Source organism: Arachis hypogaea, chromosome 12 (genome assembly GCF_003086295.3).
Source record: "Arachis hypogaea cultivar Tifrunner chromosome 12, arahy.Tifrunner.gnm2.J5K5, whole genome shotgun sequence".
NCBI classification, from domain to species: Eukaryota; Viridiplantae; Streptophyta; class Magnoliopsida; order Fabales; family Fabaceae; genus Arachis; species Arachis hypogaea.
The window spans coordinates 14066801-14087699 of record NC_092047.1 but is presented as its reverse complement, the minus strand read 5'-3'; the positions used below and the strand labels follow the sequence as shown (position 1 = coordinate 14087699).

General features: G+C 36.6%; 1 pseudogene; it reads right to left on the bottom strand.

Moving 5' to 3' along the window:
- Window positions 1-412: 412 nt before the first annotated feature.
- On the bottom strand, window positions 413-18155 carry LOC112726939 (protein SPIRRIG-like; annotated as a pseudogene).
- Window positions 18156-20899: the final 2744 nt, after the last annotated feature.

Below are 20899 nucleotides of genomic sequence, written 5' to 3'. Positions count from 1 at the left end.
AAAATTAAATTCCAGAAGTGGTTATACCATCCCAACTTTTTCCTTAGTAGTAGAGATATCACAGCCCTATAAGTTCACTGTGCAGGTTACGAAATGTGTATCAATATAATCTAAAGTAGAACGATTTCAACATCTGAACAAGTTGACGATACTGGAAATTACAATTGCAAGTGATTTATTTTATTGAGTCCAATGTTCAATCTTGAACGAACATACCAGACTCTTTTTTTCAAAGCAAAACATGGAATATTTATACAAAATATACAAAAATGACATGAAATTTCTGAAGTTTTCCTTTAACTTTAATAACGGGGACCATTAATTAAAAGAAATGCCCCAGTGTCACTTGGAAAAAGAATTTCCGAGAATGGATTACACTCGTGCCATCAGCAGTCCCACAACAGTATCACCATTTCAAAAATCACATTCCATTTCACAGACTCGCCTTTTACTATACAACTTAATTACACACTACAAAGCTGTTTCACATATTTACATCAAATTAACATAAAACTGTGGACTTCTCTAAAAAAAGAAAAATAAAATCAAAAATATGCTCTGCCAGCCACCGAAAATACAAGAATACCCACCGGAATCAACTCTGCTTCCTCCTGTTTCCACATACCCATCCATCTTTCTTTACAGATACTTCACCAATCAAGTGAAACAACGGCTCATATGGTGTTAGCCCTCTTCTACGTGCTGTGCGGTCTCATCTGTTCGCTGCCAACCTTGTTCGCGCTGTTTCGACCAGGCCACGCATCTTCATTGGAACTTTCATGAATAATGAACACGAATCCATCTTTTGACAAATTGGGACCGATTCTACCCTCTCAACCCTATGTCAGGATTCAATGATCAAAGGCTGGCCCCAAAAGCTTAGAAGTCAAGACAACTATAATCATTTACCCATATCACCCCTGATTCAGTGAACCTCGCAGACTCTCTTCAGGTAGTGTCCAGGAAAACAAATGCCCACCGGAATCTCCACTCAATAATTGTTTCAGGTCGGTTGTAAGGTGAAGGGCAGTGACTGGATGCTTATGGAACTTATGCACTTTCCGTAGAATCAACCTGTATTCTGGTTCTTTTCCACCAAGGTTTAACGCTCCCAATCCAGAAGAACCTGATTTAAGGGAGCTCTCGGGTTCACTGCAGTGAACCATTTGCCACACCTTGACAGCTCCACTCTGGTGACCTGTTGCATACCACTTTGTGTCTAGCCAATCTGAAAATGTACTGCTTGTCACCGAGAGAATAGAATCAGATGGCAGTTGTGATGTATTGATCAATGCCAGGCAATCACCATTGATACTCCAGACAGAGAGAAGAATACCAGCAGCTGCAACAATCTCTCCGGTCAAGTCATTGACAAAAACTGCAGAGATGGCGGCTGGGAATTCGGGAAGCTGCCGTATGAACGCCATGGAGCTGAGATCCCAAATAATAACAGTACAATCTTCTGATCCACTCACAATCAGCATGTAAGGCTGGCAAACTTGAAGACAGTGATTTCAGCTGTGTGTGCACAAAGGGGCTTCTCCAACTTCAAGCGCCGCACGAACGCGGGCCCAACCTCGCTAACTCTCCAAACTTAACTAACCCATCATCGGCCCCGGTGACCAGAATCTGACCATCATGGCTAAACCAGCACACTGAATTTGATTACCTCCATGCAAATTTTCGTTTGTGTCGAAAGAAGTCTGTCTTGTTCATAGCTCATAATCTCAAGCTCCGATCAGGAAAACCCAGAACATATTTAGAATATGTTCTTGGTTTAAGCAATTTGTTAGTTCTGCAATGAGAATTTTATCATTAAAGTAACAATTTGAGGTGATAGGTGAAGAACTTTGCGGATCTATGTGGAACAAGGTGAGTGGAATGTTTAAGGGGATGGGGAGGAAGTTTTCTGTCTGTTCGCCTTTCCCATGGGCTTGAGGAATAGTTGCTTCGGAGTTTGCCCAAAATGATTAATTTGTGCTAAAATAGATGCTTTCATTGCAGGATCTGTAACTGCATCTATGTCCACACTCCCTTCATAGGTATAATGATAGAACACATTGACTGCATCCTCTGCAGCCTGTCCAAAGTACAAGGGGAAATACAGATTAGGAACAGAAGAGAAGAACAACCCAAAGAAAAAAAGAGGAAAAATTCAAATTTAGGCATTGATTTTGAACTTACTAACCGTGTCATCAAGAAATGTCACAGTTTTACAACTACCAAAATTTTTTAATAGCATGGGATTCAATTTCTACAAATTTTGGCTAATGATTTAATTAATAAGGGATAAATAGTAGTGATCAATAACTAAACTTCAATTATGACAAAGTTCAGATGCAATTATGATGGTAAAATTGCATATTATGACAATCAAGCATCAATGCAAATAGAAGACTTTAAAGCATCAAAAAACTGTTTCCTAACTCTACAAAACTAAGGAAGCAAGAGACTTCTTTTGTCATTGGAGTCATGATTATGAATCCCCCAAGTACCCAGAGTTCAATAATATGAATGAGGATCTAATTAGTGGCAATAGTTGTAGAGTAGCCTTGAAACAAAAGGAATTTAAAATGTAAAAGTAAGCTTCAGAATTAGAGCAGACAAATGGAGGTGAAATATACAGTGATGAATAAGACCCCCATTCCCTCTTTGCTTATATCAAAATGAGGTCTAATCAGTGATGCAATTCTGAAATAGTCAGATTCAGAGCTTGCCTATGCTTATTGATGAACTCTTAGATACCTTTGATGGAGGTATATAACTCAACCTGAAAGATAGAATAGTTGTTAAACAGTACTTCACCTGAATTTTGGCTTTTTGATTTGTCTATAGCTATCTATCAGGACTACCGGTTTCTCTCCCAAGTCAAGATTGAATCGATTCTCCAGGAACTCTGGCATGTAGAAAAACTCTGGAATTCAGCTCTTTCACATCAGAATGTGTTTCCTCTACCAGCAGCACTAAACCAAGTATCCCTCTTATACTGTTGAAAAAGACGATCAGCAATGGTCCAAACTGGCCACCTTGAAGCTTTTGATTCTCTGCACTGAATGGAGGCAGCGGGAGAAGATAGAACAGGACAATTCCAGCACTAGAATAATGAGATCCATAATGAAACTTTGGGACCTCCGGATCATCCCAGCTCTCGTATCTAACAAAAAAAGACAATGTGTTACAAGAGATCTACCGAAACAAATGCAACAGTTACAAATCTCCTTCCATATTATAATTACTGTAACATTAAAGCAGGAATAAATGTAATTTCCCACAAATGCAAAAATTGTCTGCATCTCCATAGATATACATTTTGTCTGCATACCTCTTTGAACTCAGAAAATTAATCCCATATCAATGACTGCAAACAACAATCATATATAACCAACGTAATAGGAAACAGGAGAATACCATGACAGCACTGGTAGAAACCACCTTTTTTAAATTCTTCTTCACCTCGGTGTCTGACAGCCCATGGTTTACAAGCCTGCAAATGTGCTAGGATTGGATAAATCAAGATTTTCACTCATAATCTGCAAGAACCCATGGAAAGACTGGGGTACTGGGTAAGATCACTATATCGCGTCTGCCAAGTGTTTAAGATGCATGAGGTACTGAAAATTGCTTATTTCACCATTTTGCCACCTTTCGAAAATGATTTGCCATTATCTTAAAAGTCGGCTACCCTCATTGCTTTCTTGTTTCGATGATCCTGAAATAGTTGTGTCCAGCCGATACAATGCAGAATATCATGATCAGGACAACAAAAAGCAGAAACAAAATAACACGCGCATAAAAGAAAGCGCATGAGAACCAAATAACTAAAAAATAAAGATGCATGGCAACAATAACATTAAAGCGTCTAAAAAGAACAGTATTGAGTTATTGTATATATTTGAGTTCTCAACGTTTTATGCATGACTCATCAACAAGAATGTAAAAGCATAAAAGCACTCAACCAAAGCTGATGGGATTAACACTTACATGCTATTCCGAGGAAGATTCATGGCAACGAGATTTTAAAGACTTCTTCTCTTCCTTTTTGTGGAAAACCAAGAGATCATTACATCCATCCATGCTAAATATTTCTATAGCAACAGGACGAAGCTGGTAATCACGCTTCAAAATCTCATGAACACTGTCAAGCTTCCACATGCGCCAAGGGTGAGGTAAATTTCCAGTGCTATGTACTTTCTCCTTCCCCATGCACCACCACTATATGCCCATGCCCTTCCCCCAACTAATGACTTAACTGCTGTCGTCCATGATGATGTTGATTTGGATGGAAATCTGCACTACCAGTGACATCTTTCTTGACACCCAAAGCCTGATCAATGACTGACAGTTCATCTTCACATTCCTTCTCGCAGAAGCAACCAGAATCATCAATATAGAAGTTTCAATTACATACAAACAGATCACCTATCAAGAATATACATCATGCTTGTCAAGACCTACAACCCGTTCGCAATTATATTTGAATCGTATTTTTTCAAATGGTTCCAGGAAAGGTCTGATTAGGTATCCCCATTATCCTTCAGTTCTTTATCAGATTTATCATCAGAACCTTGACATCATCAAGTTTCATGGAAGAGATTGCCATGCAGATCCCATGTCAGATCTTCCTTGCGTGCTTTCTTCTATTGGACGACATTGTACTAGACTTAGCACCAAGTTCAAGTGCAGAATGGAGGCTTGCTTCATTTATGCTACTGCCCTTGTCATCATTCCACTCATTCTTATCAGAAATTGCATCTTTGAGACTATCCAAATTATCAGAAAACGGTTCTTCAACAGCTCACCATCAGGATCACTTTGTCTCCACCATCAGCCAAAAGTTGAAAATAAGGTTTTGAATCTGATGCACCACCAGGACCATTTTCAAATTTTACTTTAGACAACTCTGATCCTCCAATTCAAACTTCCCATCAAGGACACTCTGGATGGTATCAATTTTCAATGTGCTTCGCTCCAGTTTCTTCCGCATTCGATATGGACCTTCGATGGGGCAAAGCTGCCATTCTGGCTCTTCTGTCAAGGAGGATTTGTTCAGTGGGAATATCCCTCGTTCATGCACAAGTTGCTGCAGATGGCATTGCCACTCACTCTCTGCATGGAGAATCCATCCATACTTATCTTGCCTAACGACTCTCAACTCTGTGGACATTGCATCACGAACTGAATCCAAAGCATATCTTCGCTCATTCACCTGCTCCCAGTGTCTTAAATCCAATTTTGCAGCTTCGCGAGCCTTTCTTCCCATTTCCCTTTTTCGACGACCTTCCATAGCTTTGATTCTTACTCCAGGAAACTTTGCTGATCCAGATATATACTGCACCCACATAATGCCAGCACACTGTTCCAATACTTTATTCACCATCTGTTCAGTAGTATGATACCACTCAAAAAACTCAGGTAAACTTCTGGTCAATAATCTATCAAAACCACCATGAAGAACATCCAGTTGCTGCCCTTGATGAGGTTTGGAAACAAGTAGGTCTTCTAATGCAGCCCTCCTATGTACCAGAAGATACTTGAACACATCAATGGCAATATTCTGTACATTTTGCCTTTTATCACAGAGAAGCGATATCAAATTCACAGATAAACAGCAATTAAGATCTGTGTCAGTATTGCTGGGACAGAATATAATTCTTCTATGAGCAACCAATAATTGCAAGACAGTGCATATATCAATTCCAGAATCAACTTGAGAGGAAGTTGAGGGCAATCTTTTTTTAGGTTCAGTGAGCAAACCCAACCGTGAAAGAAGATCATCTTCCCTATACTCACTAAAAATGATGGAGGAAGCAATATAATATCATTCGGTTAGTGTTCTTAAGAATTGAATGAATATAAGCCTCAAGTTGCTTACTTCCTCTTGAAATTGATAAGAGCCTCTTTCCACCAGGAGCAGCTTCTTCAATTCTACCATCTTTGTTTGCCAATTGCAACATTGACAACAAGAATTCAAGAGTTTTCAAAACCCCTGAAGGCTGAGGAAAACCCCCCATGTATACACGATCGACTATCATCCAGCACAAAGCATCCAAATTTGAGGACCAGCGGATCTTGTCCAATTTTTTCTCATCCTCTTCATCATCACGCAACAGCCGCCTTTCAAGGAAATTTATAAATCTACTAAGGCACAGACCCTGGAAAACCAACACTGATTCATTATCAACATAGAGCGGAACACTTTCCAAGATGTTCTCAATGACCTGTGATGCTTTCACCTGCTCGGTCACAAAATCAGCAAGAACTTCTGCAATGAAGTCTAACACAGCAGTAGCTCCTGCAGAACATGGACCACCTCCATATCCAGAATCATCTATATCCAAAAGAAGCTTTGAGGTTACAATGAAGTAAGCATTTGTGGCAGATGAACCTTGAGAACCAGACTTCAGGTCTGAAGGTGAATCAAACTCCCAAGCAGACATGGAAGAATCAAAAGAAGGTGTGGCTGTCAAAGGAGATTTAGCTTCATTAGTGCTTGTCGTTGCACTACCCAGCCAAGATGTCAATGCAGCAACAGGTGACGAAGGTGCAACAGCAACTCTAAAACTGGACTTTTCTGAAAAAACAGGAGAATCTGGTACAGCAAAAGATGCCGAACTCTGGATTCAGTTGGAGGGAGGATATCCGAATTGCCTTTGATACCCTGAAAGCTAAACTCATTTGCACTGGAAGTTGCAGAACCTTGATCAGCAACGTCACCATCCAAGCTCTGAACAGTTTGGACACATTCATGGGCAGATTTATTTGACTCTGATGTCGATACAGTAATACCATTTTGTGGTTTCCCTCCAGATATAGGGTTCACTGGTGCTACCATATCATCAGAGCTAGTACTTACCTGTCCTTGTGGAAGGCTTCCAACACTGATGGAGGTTTTGGCAGACTGATCCTGATCCAGAGGCAAGCTAGAAAACGTATTTTGGGAACTGGACGTATCATCACAATCATTCAAGGTTTTCTCTTCTGTCATGGCAGAGAGTTCTTTAGCCATTTTAACAGCATGTGCCGCCTGTAAGCACAAAGATTAGCTTGAAGAAGTTGATCTCTTTCAGTTTATGAATGACCAAATGTAATAAAGTTATGTAAAGTCACCCTATGATTATACGTAGAAAATTTAGGATAACTATACTTGAAAGATAAATTCATCTCAAAACAAACCTCACACAGGAAAAGTACAGGTCAATACAGCTTTCAAGAAAGTCTGCTCGTCTACAAACTGCAGTAAACGGGGACACATCTTAGCTAGATCAACCATAAATCTAATAACCGAAGTTGCAGCAGCAGGAGCTGATGCCTCTCCACCCATTAGGCGGGCAGCATAAGTCTTGTGCATCAGAGCTTCCCCCTGAAGCTCACCAGCAATGTCAGAATTTCCTTCTACAAGCTCAGCCACAAGGCTTGCACCAACCTGTGAAAGATTACCAGTTTGGTGTGCAATCATTGACTGCATGCTTACTCGATCAAAAGCAGTTTTAGCCATAGCAATCACAGATTCCAACAATTCAACAAACTTCAGTTCCGTATAACTTCCATCGCTTGGCATAAGGGCATGAAAATCCACCATGCGAACCTCTGGTAATCGAGGATAAACTGGCTTGCCAAATATCAAACAGAACAAAATATAATAAATATCTGGGGAATCATAGAAACTCGGGAGAACCCGAATCAAACCCTGATAACCTCCACTTGTGCGAAATTTAAGTGCAAATGTTGGAGAGGAAGTAAGACACACGCCAAGTAGAGTCATCACCCATCTCATACTTGTGGGATGAACTGCTTCATCAAGAAAATATGTAATTAGCTTAGATGAAACAAGTTTATGCCACTGCTCAAGCAACTCTTCAGATTTTATAGTGACTTGAAGATCAATAAGCATCTCTAGTAACATATTCTAACAATTACATGCTTCCCCATTGACTCCCTCATTATTGGACTTTGTGGAACCAATCCTGGTGGATCAAATGTCATGATCACAAATCTAACCACGTTTTCAAGCTCAGAAGATAGAAACCCATCTTCCAAAATGACACCAAGCAATACAACCAGTTTTTCTAAGACAGGAACTTCAACATCACCCCTTTGCAAAGTCACTAGTAAATGTTGGACAAGATTAATTCGACGCAAAATTGTAAGATTATGATTTCTGTACCAGTGCATGGACACTAAATTTTCAAGAAATCCAAGTAAAGAAATTTGTATTGAAACTGGGGCTGTTACCCATAGTGTCCAATCCAACAAGACATGTTCGACCATGTCCGCATTGGACAAAACAATGCAATTAGAAGTTTCAGCAACAGTATAAGTATTCTCCAGCTCTGAAAGGTGGCTAAATGTATCCTTTGGCACAGAAAATCATCCATGTCTCCATGAGATCCAACTGAAGAATTATCATCATGAAACTTTGACAAATAATGATCCTCAAGACTGGTATCCTGCACAGATCCAGGAGACAAAATGGTCTGAGTAGCTTCCAACTTCTTTGGTTCAGAAAAGGACGCCTCACAAGCAGCTATCTGAAAGAAGATCTCAAGAGATTGCATGTCGAATAATGCCATTCTGCGATGCAGAAAAAGAGCAAGTAGATGATAACCCCTATATGTTTGCATGTCCTTGAGATTCTGAGGGTTTTGATGAAGCACGCAAGCAAGCAAAGTAAGGGCCATATGCAGCATATCCCTAGTTTTTGCAGCATCTACAAGGGCAAGGACAAGCTCCATCCCACCAATTGGGCGGATAGTCTCTCCAATTAGACCTTGTTTACAAACATAAATATCTCCAAAGAGACGTCCAAAGCGTGGAATACCTGCAACCATAAAAAATGACCATAAGAAGACTCAGACTGGAACAGCAACTCAAATAGGTGAAAGAAAACAAAATCCAAAACTTTCCAAGTTTAGTCACACACCTCCAATGGGAGAAGCAGCTGCTGACATAGGATCAACCAGATTGAGCATTGAAAAGCTAGCTGACAATCGATTGAACTCTGTAGAAGTTCCATCAAATGCAAAAATAAGTTTCTTTCCTGAAAGCTGTAAGGAAAGGTTCCCAAGTCTGTCCAAATCCCAGACAATTCCACTCCCATCTGCCTTTAGATCTCCTTGTTTGTTGGAAGTATCAAGTCTTTGACCGGTAGCAGCCAAGGCAACATCAGCATCTAACGAATCTAATATGGCCATGCTACCACCACCACAGGCCTGGTTAGGCACAAATTGCAGAAGATCTGTGTCCTGAAAAAGCCCTCTATATCCTCTACCAAGTATATACATAAAACATATACAGCCTGGAGTGAGAACTTCCTCAAATAGATAGCAAGAGCGCATTTTCCACGTCAAGTCACTTACTCTAGCAACCCCAGCTGACGTCCCAATAGTGACATGCAATGGTTTACCTGGAGGGACGGTGAATATCCTAACTTCCCAGTGTGTCTTAGCTTCCCATTAAGATAAACATAGGCAACACTTGCTTGGAAGAGCCCAGCAAGAGCATTTGGTTTGCTGTGAATGACTGCAAGGTGATGCCACCTTCCTTCTTCAAGTTCTAAACCAGAAAATGATAAGAAGGAAGAGCTGCTAGTGGAAAGAGTCAGAACACCATCCTCCTGGAGATAAAGTTCAGCATAGGTTGCATTCTCATTGCCAGTACCCCCAACAGAAAAGATCCTTAAAAAGTTCCGCTCATGCAATCCACCGGAGCCAGACCGCTTCTTGGGAATAGTAGATTTCGATGGGTCATTGTCTTTTGACTGTGATTTCAAAAAATTTTGAAATTGAAACCAACAAACAAAGGAATAACCAGCAGCTGGAGGCCATGATCTTTCCCCCAATGAAACCTGAATAGCAGCATGCCCAACCTTGCTCATATCCATCTCCACATAAGGTGCCAGAGAGAGTGTTTCTGAGGACATATCTTCCATCAGAATTAATCTTTCCATCATTTCAACAATTATATGACCTGTATTTTTCAGCTTCATTTGCAGAACATATCTGATGAGCGTACGAAGTTCAGATGCAGATAGCCTAATCAACAGAAACATTTAGTTATTCAAACTTAAACTTAGGCGCACATTAAATGTAACACAATCACTTTCAGTCAATAACAAAAAAAGAGTACGAATCCTACCGATAAGAACCAAGGACTTCAACAATTTTCAATGCAAAAGAAAGCAATGAAGATGAACCCAGAAGAAAAGGGGTGATAGTCTCCAGCAAAAGTTCCACACAACCTATAGATAAGAGAGCAAGGGGAGAGGGGGACGAAAGTGCATGAGCTTGTCAAGAGAGATGGGAAAACAAAAAACAAAAACAAAAAGGCATAGTACATACCTACAGAGGTTAGGTTTTCCTGATTGAAGGGGCCAGCTCGAGCCAACTTTTCGATTAAATCTAAAAGTTTTAATTGAACCATAGGAGTAAAATGCAATAAAGAACGGAGCAGAACTCTAACGGCACCAGCATTGTAAACTCGCTCTTTGTCAGGATTAATTGGACCTGACGCAGTCAATAAAAGATTATGAGATGACTCATCTATAGTGGCATTTGATTTAGTTGAACCTTCTGATGCTAAGAAAGGTGGAATCACTATTTCAAGGGCAAGTTCTAGCATCAACTGGATGACTTGCTTTTCATGCTCAACACAGAGTAAGCCAGACTCGCAAAGAAGATCAAAGAAAGTCTGTGAAGATATAATGGCATGCAACTTCATTCGATTAACAACATTGTCCGAAACTCCAGCTATTACAAGACGCATCAAATATGTAAATACTTTAATGTAAACACTCAATAAAGATTGGTCCACATCCCCACTTTCATTCTGGAATCCGTGTAGTGTGGTAAGCAAAAGGGAAAAGCCTGTGGCTTCACCGAACACCTTCTGTGCAGAGCTATTAACTCCCAATACCCGCCATAGTGCACCCATAGTATCACATGTTGCATCAAGGGAGAGCCGATATTGCAACCCCAAAGCACTAGTCACCATTCCACTTTTCAAAATTTCAACCAAAACACCTAATTCTTCAGGATGTGCCTGACAATAGACATTATAATCAGACGATCATCATGATGATTCAAGTAAAGAGGAAGGAAAACAGCACTAATAAATCTAATAGGCAGGATACATCACAAGAAAAAAGAAATTGTGGAGTTAAACCAACCTGAGAACTATCTTCAATTATAAGACATGTCAATATCCTGAGGACCCCAGGGCGATGTACATCAGAAGCCAGGAAAGGCAGAATGGTAGTCACACCATTAGCTGCACGAAACGAAGCTTGATTAGTCTCGGCTTTCTTCAATAAAGATACCATGCAGTCCCAGGCAATAGCAATTGTAGCATCAGCTTCAAAAATGGGGGACTTCCCGGTACCAGGTTCTGAAAGCCTAGGTGAAGAAATAATAGCATCCTTTTGTTCCAGATGTTTCTTGAAGCTGGTCGAGCTATTTTTTCTCTCCAACGGATGGAGGTTAACATTCTGTGCATCCAGACCCCAATGCCTGTGTTGCTTCAAATCATCTAACATAACTTCCAAAACACCAACTTCACGCAGAACTTTCTTGTACTGTTGATCAAAGGATAAGAGTTTGACAAAGAAAGAGAGTATTGTATGCTTCAAGTCTGATGTTATTGGCTGCTGCAACAAGCAGCAAAGTGAAAGTAACTCTTGCTCAGGAACACAATTGACAACAGTCACAGCGTACTCGAGAATTTTCAAAATTATCTCTTGCAAAGATGAAGGAAAACCAGCCATGTTTAGAATTAAAAGTGGAACAGTTCGTAATTGCTGACACAATTTATAGTTTTCTATATGTCCTGAAAAAATTTTGAACAGTCTATTTAATACTTCAGCCTGCAACTCCCGGCTACTTGCTTTGAGGAGAATATCTTGTAACATCTGGACTGCTTCCAGGTCCTTAATTTTATCAATGTCTTTCTCCCATAAATCATCACCAAGCCAATCCATCGATGATGTGTGACTTCTGTTATGAGGCCCACCCTTGTTCTTAGAACCCTTTCCTCCAGAATGTGGAGACTCAATTGGCCCGGTTTGGGCTAGACTAACAAGAACATCTAGCAATCTAGATAATGTGGGTGAAAGATATTGAATGGAGTCATCGAAATTTTCTCTTCTGCAATCTTGGGAACCATCTGTAGCACCATCCTGTTCATCAGATGAGTTGGAATGAATAGACTGAAAGCCCTGGTTTTTTTTCAAGTTGGACAGAGTGAGAGCAAATTGAACAAGGAATTGATATCCATGCGCATTATGTATATCCTCACGAAGTCTGACACTGCCGGCATCTGTAAAATAAATATAACAAATCAAAACTACCCAAACAGTAGATGGGGACAATAATGCTGTCAATTTTTTCTAGCAGTGAAGAAATATATGCAGCCAATAATTATGCCATCTATCAGAAACTCATACTTCCTCTTTGGTTTTGGTAACTCGGAAGAATTGATTAGGAAATTACCAGTTCTATGCGACAATTCCACACACTTAAGTAACAAGTCGACAATCCCTACAGTATAGGCGGCATCACCACAATCAGGATCAAAATCTTTCACAGCCAATAAAAGAACCTTTATCTGCATGACAAAAAGATATATCACATAACATAAATTTCAACAAAATAAAATGAATACTTGGGGTAATAAATCATAATCAGTACAATATCCTACAACGATTGTACTGCTTAAAAGGTGCAAACACTAACGACCTCAGCATTATACAATATAGCCAGTGGCAAGCAACAAAGGTACAAATACATGATATTTTATAATGATACTGTACATGTATATTTTATCAGGATGTTAAATTATTTGAGCTCATGATAGTTTTACTGTGTACAGCAACTTCCTAAGATGTTTGGAACTGTCTTAAGTTAAGCACAGGAAAATTTCAGCACTGATATATAGTAATTTCATGGGTATGCTTACAAAGAACGTAGAAATAATGAAATATATAGTATTGGTTGCTGAAGAGATGCTTGCATGAGTTTTAAATGGGTTAATTGAATATTGCACAGATGATATCTTGAGTAAATCGGCCCATTGCCTTGTCTTTTCTATGAAGAATATCCAAACCGATCAACAAAATCAAATTAACAACACAAGAAATCCAACTTCATGGAACTTGTTTATAATATATTAGCATATCCACCTAAACAAAAAATTAGAAGTTAGTAACCCCTGCATTGTGTTCTGATGGTTTCTCCCATGTACTTCCCTTAAGCTATGTCTCAGAAGAGCCTGATGTGAATACTTTTGCCTTTAAATAACAGATCTGCCTTTCTATTACAGAATGGACAATGTTTCCTTTATGAAACGTGCATTGTATTTCATGTATAGGTAATTACGCAGCTCAAGGTCCACAATATGATTATCATATGAGAAGCTGTGAATGCTTTGTTTTTCTATTCACTTGGCATAAAATGACAAGAGGAAGAAACGAGAAGATCTTTTCTCACAATATTCAAATCCAACAGCTACATCAATCCACCCCTTGAGCCAATTCCCAATAGTAAGAAAATAAGTTTCCAACGTTGGAGGCTCAATCAATAATCTAGGCTATTGCTGGTGACCACTGGCTTGTACAGTAAAGTTTAACAGCTGAAAAAATATATACATAACTACAACATACAACAAAAGGTATCATATCTATCTAGTGACACAAGTTATTTGACAATAGAGAGGGGAGAACAAGGAATCAAACTAACAACATACCAGATGATGCTTGCGGATGTATTTGGCCGTACTTCCATTGTCATTGCCCAAAAGTAGACCAAGTATCTAAAATTATAAAAGCACCAAAACTGTGAGGCAATCAATCATCAGATGCACAAAACCAGCTCAAACTACTCACATAAACAGTATTTACATCATTTGTCACTATTTTGACCATAGAAGCATGCATTTCACGTACCTGCATGGCATGTCTATGAAGTTGTATACTGTGCAGTGGAACAAGTCCTTCCTTATAACGAGAGAAAACAATCAAAGATCCCTTGGCAACCATTTGAAAAAGTAACTCAAGTGACTCATCCTCAATCAAACTCTGTGCAGCTGATGGATGGCTTGCCAGGGCTTTCATGATATGCACAACACTAGCCTCTACCTACATAAAGCAAACTAGTTTAAAATGCAAATTTAGGAATTGGAAAATTCCAGTTATAAACTGATAACCAATTCGTGTATTTTATGCTTAATGCTCTATGGATACAGAAAGGAACTGCTATACGAACTACTGCAATACAGTGATTATGCCTTGTGCTGCAATAGCAATTAGAATTTAGTGCCCAAATCATTGTTCAATATTTTCAAATTAACAAAGGCTGCTAGGCCTAAGTTTGTCACACACAAGAAAAATTCAAATCTTTAAAACATGATTAGATGCCACCCACTCGTGCATTGAACCACAAAAACACGCATAAAATATACATAGTATGGAGAGAAAGGAACCTCAAGTCGGCGCCCTTCCCCAATATCACCATTATAATCTTTTTGCAATACCAACTGCTCTTCATCATCAATAGCAGTATTTGCTCGTTGACTGGTTACATCAGGATTTAGAAGGGCATTTAGAACATGAATGAGACAGCAAAATATCCCAGAATCAAGTAGAGATTGTTTGTCAATAGGCTGCAGAAAAATGCACACACAAAAACTCCACTTAATGCTTATGAAGAATCAAGGAATTTACAACGATGGAAACATAAAATCTTTCACAAAATCTTTCAAGAAGCATACTCCAGAAACAAGGATTTCAACTGAAGCTAATAAATTTGCTCCTGGACTGATGTCATCCTGCAAAGAATGGTATCACTGTAAATTCACAAAAGGATATACAGCTTTAAAAAGGGCAATTTCGAGAGAGAAATGTTCAAGAGATACCTTTTTGCCTTCAGAGAAGAAGTTCAAAACTTGAGCAACATCCAGAGATCTTGATTTGCTGCTTATTTTTAACTTTTCTATATCTGTTACAAATGCTCTTCCAACAACGAAAGAGAATATGTGTGTCTCAACTAACCTGTTTGCCATCAATGTAATAAAAAATCACTTAACAAAATCCCACCAGCAACATGAATAACATTTTATCTTTCAGAACAGTAAATCTTCAGGAAGGAAACACCAATCTACCTTTTTTTCCAAAAATCTTCAGAAAGAATAACTATAACTATATAAACCATATGATTATTTTATGACAATGACATCTCTAGACCTGCTTGTGGTTATATGAGACAATTTTTCAACCAAAAAAACCATACATGTCTGTATGATGATTTTACTCTCTTGGACCACACATATATCAACCACCAGTTCAAAGTTCATTAATTGTCATCATTATAAGTTACAGCAAATTTAAGTATTGGCATTTTCACCTTTAGCAATCCTTATCAATACAAAGCACTTGGAAAAGAACAGTCAAGCATATAAGAAGCATTTACTGCACCACACAAACTGGATAGTAAATAAAATAAAGCAATATGTTGCAATTTCCAACAGACAATTATATTTACAAAACAAGGAATGCGATTACTGGAGTACAAAACATTTGCCCTAATGCTTAATCACACCAAAATGTTGCATATAAGGTAAGGCATCCATGAATAAGTATGGAATGAAGATAAGGAGAAATAGTGTCTTTACATGGTAACTAACTGAGCTACATTAGCATGCTGCTTTACTAATTTACAAAAGGCATCTATACTCAAAATCAAGGACGCTTCCTTTTCCTGCAAGCAAATGACAAAGCATAAGCAACTGATAATTTACCATAATGAACAATTCAAGGTCAAATATGAATGAGACCACCAGAAACCTAAGCAATAAAGAGAAAGAACCTTCTCAGAGCTGGATGACCGAAACTCTTCCCAAAATCTCTTGAAGTCCAATTCCAGTTCATGTTTATCCCTGATTTAAAGCTAGAAAAGGTCATAATCATATGTAACATTAAAAGTGAAGCATGTGATGTAATAATTTAAAATTGAACATAAAAAATAAAAAGCTTGAGAATCAGTTCTCACCAAATATTATACATCAATTACAAGAATTTGAAATTAGAGGCACTAAATGAAAGAACGTGAGTTCATATCTTATTCTTTAAACTTAGACTCAACAATAAACCAACATGAGAAATGTTCCAAAATATGCTCCCATGTGGCAATGATTAATGAATGGATGTGCAAAACTAACTGTAAATGTGCTTTCATTAATATATAAACCATTGGCTAATTTTAAACTTTCTATTCGATAAATATGAGCACCTGGTGGCTCGGAGCTAAATGTCATAAACAGCTAAATGTGCAGATCAGCCTATGTGATTGCAATTTAAAAATTTGATTCTCGAATTGAGCTACTGATGAACTATCACGCAGTTAAGTTTCCAACTTTCTATTACTGAAATTTAATACGATGCCATTTGCACCATGCATCATCACAAACTAGAACATTACTATTTATAGTATTTAGTGAAAACCAGCCAAGGAAATGAAATTAGTTGTACTGTATGCACTTCCCTACAAGATAACAATTTTAGTAACCATGTTGACAAATCAAAAACTAATGGTAAAACAAACACTAGCAATCTCGCGAAAATCTAAATTATTCAAGAGACATACACACACGCACACATGCACACAAAGATAACTGCCATGGCTTTAAGAACAAACGGGACTCTGCTTTCTCTACCCAGCAATAATCCTTTGCCTTAAATTAAGCTAACAAAACTTCTTACAGCTTAGAATTGACAACTCAAGTCAATGGCAGAAAATAGAAAGCTAAGTTAATAAAGGATTTTGGAAATAAGCCCATAACCCTTCATACTTCCCACAAAATACCAATTACAGAAGTAAACTGTCTGAATAAAGTTTTCTAGGAAAGGTAAATCCACAATTCTCTCTCCTTTCCCTTCCATTCTTCACAAGCAAAACTCGAAGCCAATGTAATAGCCAAGCTCAAATCCTCCCACTCAAACAACAGAATACAATTTCCATTGCTTAAACTCAACCAAACAACTACTAGCACATCTGAATCATACTTATTTTCAACTCAAAATAGCTCATAATCAAATGCATTTGAATCAAACTTCACACTGAGAGAGATTTAGCCAAAAACTATATTTAACACACAAAAAATAAAATAAAATAAGAAGTGAAGTATCAATCCTCTAGCCTGACTAAAACAAAGCATTCCTTAACTAATTATTCAAAGATTTACATTAAGGAAAAGTAAAATAGTGCTAAAAGAAGAATGTTGATGCGGAACAAACCTGGAAGGAGAGAGAGGAGAGATTTGCGAAGCTGAGAAGGCATTGTGGTTAGGAGAAGACGAAGGAAGAGATGTAGGGGAAGAAGCAGAAGGAAAAGAAGCGGAAGCTGAAGCAGAAGCTGAAGAAGAAGAAACAGAGGGCGGCGATTGAGTGAAGCCAACCTTCTCTCTGAAGTCCTTAAGCAACGTCCCCCATTTCATCGTTCTCCTACCTCTCGATCCTTCAAACACATCAACAACACAGTTAATTTCAACAGATCCACAACAACAACATGAAAAAAGGAAGAAAATCTGCGATTATTACAGCTCCGAATGCGTTCAACCGTGCCGATTCAAAAAATAAAAATGGCAGGGAAGGTTCAGCGCCAACCGAGATCCGCCACCACCACCACCAGATTGCGATTCGAAATCCCTCCAGATTCGTGAAAAAATTGAAAGTTCTTCGCGGCGTTTTTTTTTTCTTTCTTTTTCTTTGTTCGTTCTTCTCTTCCCTAATTTTTTACTATCATTTTAATTTTTTCAGGTTTCTTTCTTCTTCCTCGTCGTCGTCGTTGAGGTCTTCGATCAATCTAGCTTCCTCTAATTTCTCGGAAAATGTTTCGCAGCCCTAGAAAGCGGAGGGAGAAGAGAAGAAGAGAGCTAAAAACGAAACGGTGTTTTTTTTTTTTCTTTTTTTTTTCTTCTTTTGTGAGAGGTACTGATGTTTGTTCGTTTGTTGAGAGAGAAAATAATTAAATTGGAAAAAAGAAAAAAGAAAATAGGAAGAAGAAGAAGAAGAAAAATAAAGTAAAAAAGGAAAATGGAGAATTTTTTGGAAAAAAAAATTAAAATTGTTGCTGGGACGGCCTCTTTTTTTTTTTTTTTCTTCAACCTATTTCGCTTTTGTGTTTTGCTGATGGTATTTATATGTGCGAGTTTAGTGTGTGTTTTTTTTTCTGGTACAGTTTTTCTTGTTCTCTTTTCACTCCCTTTGTCCATGTCAGCATAGGGTCCACGAATTGGAGGGATCCACGTGGAAGCCCGTGATTGAAGGGAGCAAACGTGAAAGCCTCTTCTCTCTTACTTTGTTGGCGTCTTTGGTCTGCATGAGATTTGGTCTTCAAAGATTATAATATTAAGTTTGACATTTGATTTGTGGCCTGTCCCATGTTGTTGATTTGCACTTTCCTTTTTAATTTAAGAATTTAATTTTCATATTAATATAAAATAATTTTATACCTTAGTAAAAGTAGTTATCTTTTATGTTTATCATGTAAATAGTCTTTAAAAAACAAATATAAATTAATAAATATGCAATAAGTTTTACACTATTAATATATTATATTAAATTCTTAAAATATTACTGATTAATTAATTCAGTCTTCTATTACATTCTGTCAAGAATTTATAAATCTACCATTTCAATCATTAAATACTTATATGGAATTTTTTTTTTCTTATGGAGCTATAAATTTATTATAAAGTTTTTCAAAAATATAACTGTCATATATATTACTCTTATTAATTAAGTAATATTAAAGATTATCATTTATTGGGAACTATTTTATGAGCTAGACCAATAATAATAATAATAATAATAATAATAATAATAATACAATGACATTTTTTTCTTATTTAAGGTTTATCTCATTTTCTTTATTTGTAAGTTCCTGTAGGATATATAATTATACATTTTGATATAGATTTTTTTAGGAAATTTTTTTCTATAATATCTTTTAGTTACAGACCAAAGACTGATCTATCAAAAATTTAAATTTTATTTATAAATTTATTATTGACCAATAAATTACTACATATATAAAATAGAATTTAAATTTTTAATACTTATTTAAGCGGATCATTCTACCAGCCATGGATTTGTTAATAATGCTTAGGAGAGGCATTATTTCAAAGCAGATTAAATTACATTAAATTTCTTAAAGACAGCCTTGTGAGTTATGTGACGTAGATAGGTTCCTTTTCTTTGGGGGCATTGCCATTTTACGCTGAAGGAGTTGTTGCCAAATGCAATATCTTTCCAATTTCTTTATTTACTAAATAAATCTGCCAAATTAAAGAATGTCTGCTAGTGCTATGTTTTCGTTTTTTTTTTTTTTTGTATTTTTTTAATGTCTTTTAAATAATTTAAATGAAAGTTCTATCTTCTGCCAATTTTATAATGGTTTGATTTGATTAGAAGTTTTCATTTAAGCAAATTTATCTTTGCAGCATACTTATTATCAAAACTTTTATATCGTATGCTTACGAAAATCATGCAATTCTTACAAAGACATTTAAACATTTTCTCTAACATTAATTGGATATCTATTCATTGGTGGTAATTAATTAAATATACAAAAATATAATTTGATAATTTATGTATTAACTTAAGAGGTTCTACCTTTTTCCTTATTCAAATTTTGTAATTGACAAGAAAAATAGTTGAATTTTATTACATTTTCAAAATCCAACTAACAATAGTTTTGGTCGAAAAAAATTATAGCTGTGGATTTTTTCCAAAAAAAAATATTAATATACTTCCTAATTATTTATACATTTAGGTATATATATCTTTCAAAAATATTTCCTTAATTTTTATCATATATATGATGATTAGTAGACTGTAGACATATATGAATTTATCAATTCATGGACGACGACCATTCAAGACCAAACTTTTTAAAATATTCAATTAATAACATGTTTGAAAAAATCTTAAGTGATCTCTTGGTCTTTTACAATCAGCGATTAAAATTGTGTTTTATTTGTATTTTTATTTTATTTTTTTTTACTGTTTTTTGTTTTTATAATTAAAAAAACAGATAAAAAATAAAATTTTATTATTTTTATTATTTTTTTATAAAATTTTAAAAATAAAAAACACAAAAAAAAAAACATAAACGAAACGCATCCTGATAATTTTATTTTCAATACATTTATCTTCACTTGATATGGAACAAAATAATCAGCTAGCATAAAGTACTGGTCATAGTTTACATTAACAATTATTTATCTAAAATTTTGTTGTTGATCCCATCACGATCTAGTAAATTATTATATTTACAAGATCTTTCTAATTAAGTTTAGATGTTTATTTTAACCTTAAACGAACGGCTGATATATATGTTGAACTCATTTGAACCTTTGTATTTTAAAAATGAAAAGTCAATGAAATGGAATGTAACTAATTTATTAAGGCCACAATATCTCTGTCACTAAGACTACGTTTGTTTACAGAGATAGGACACTGAGATAAGAACACAGAGACACAAAATTATATTTAGCAGAAGAGACATGGACAGAGATAGTGTGTCTAAAAACAATGAATTAGTGTATTTTGTGTCCATCCTAACAGGAAGGACACGGAGACACTAACAAGGAACAACTTATTTTTTATTTTTTCTTTCTTTATTTTTGTTAATTTTTCATAATTATATATTTTATTGTTATATTTTTCATCTCAAATTTTTTGAATGAAAAAAAAAAATAAGAATAAATTAGATTTTCATAATTTGTTCTAGTTTATCACCAAACAGAATATAAGAACACAAAATTTTATGTCTCTATCCATCAGTGTCTTGTCCTGTCCTGTTCTCAATGTCTTGTCATGTTCTGTTCTCAAAAACAAACGTAGCATAAAATA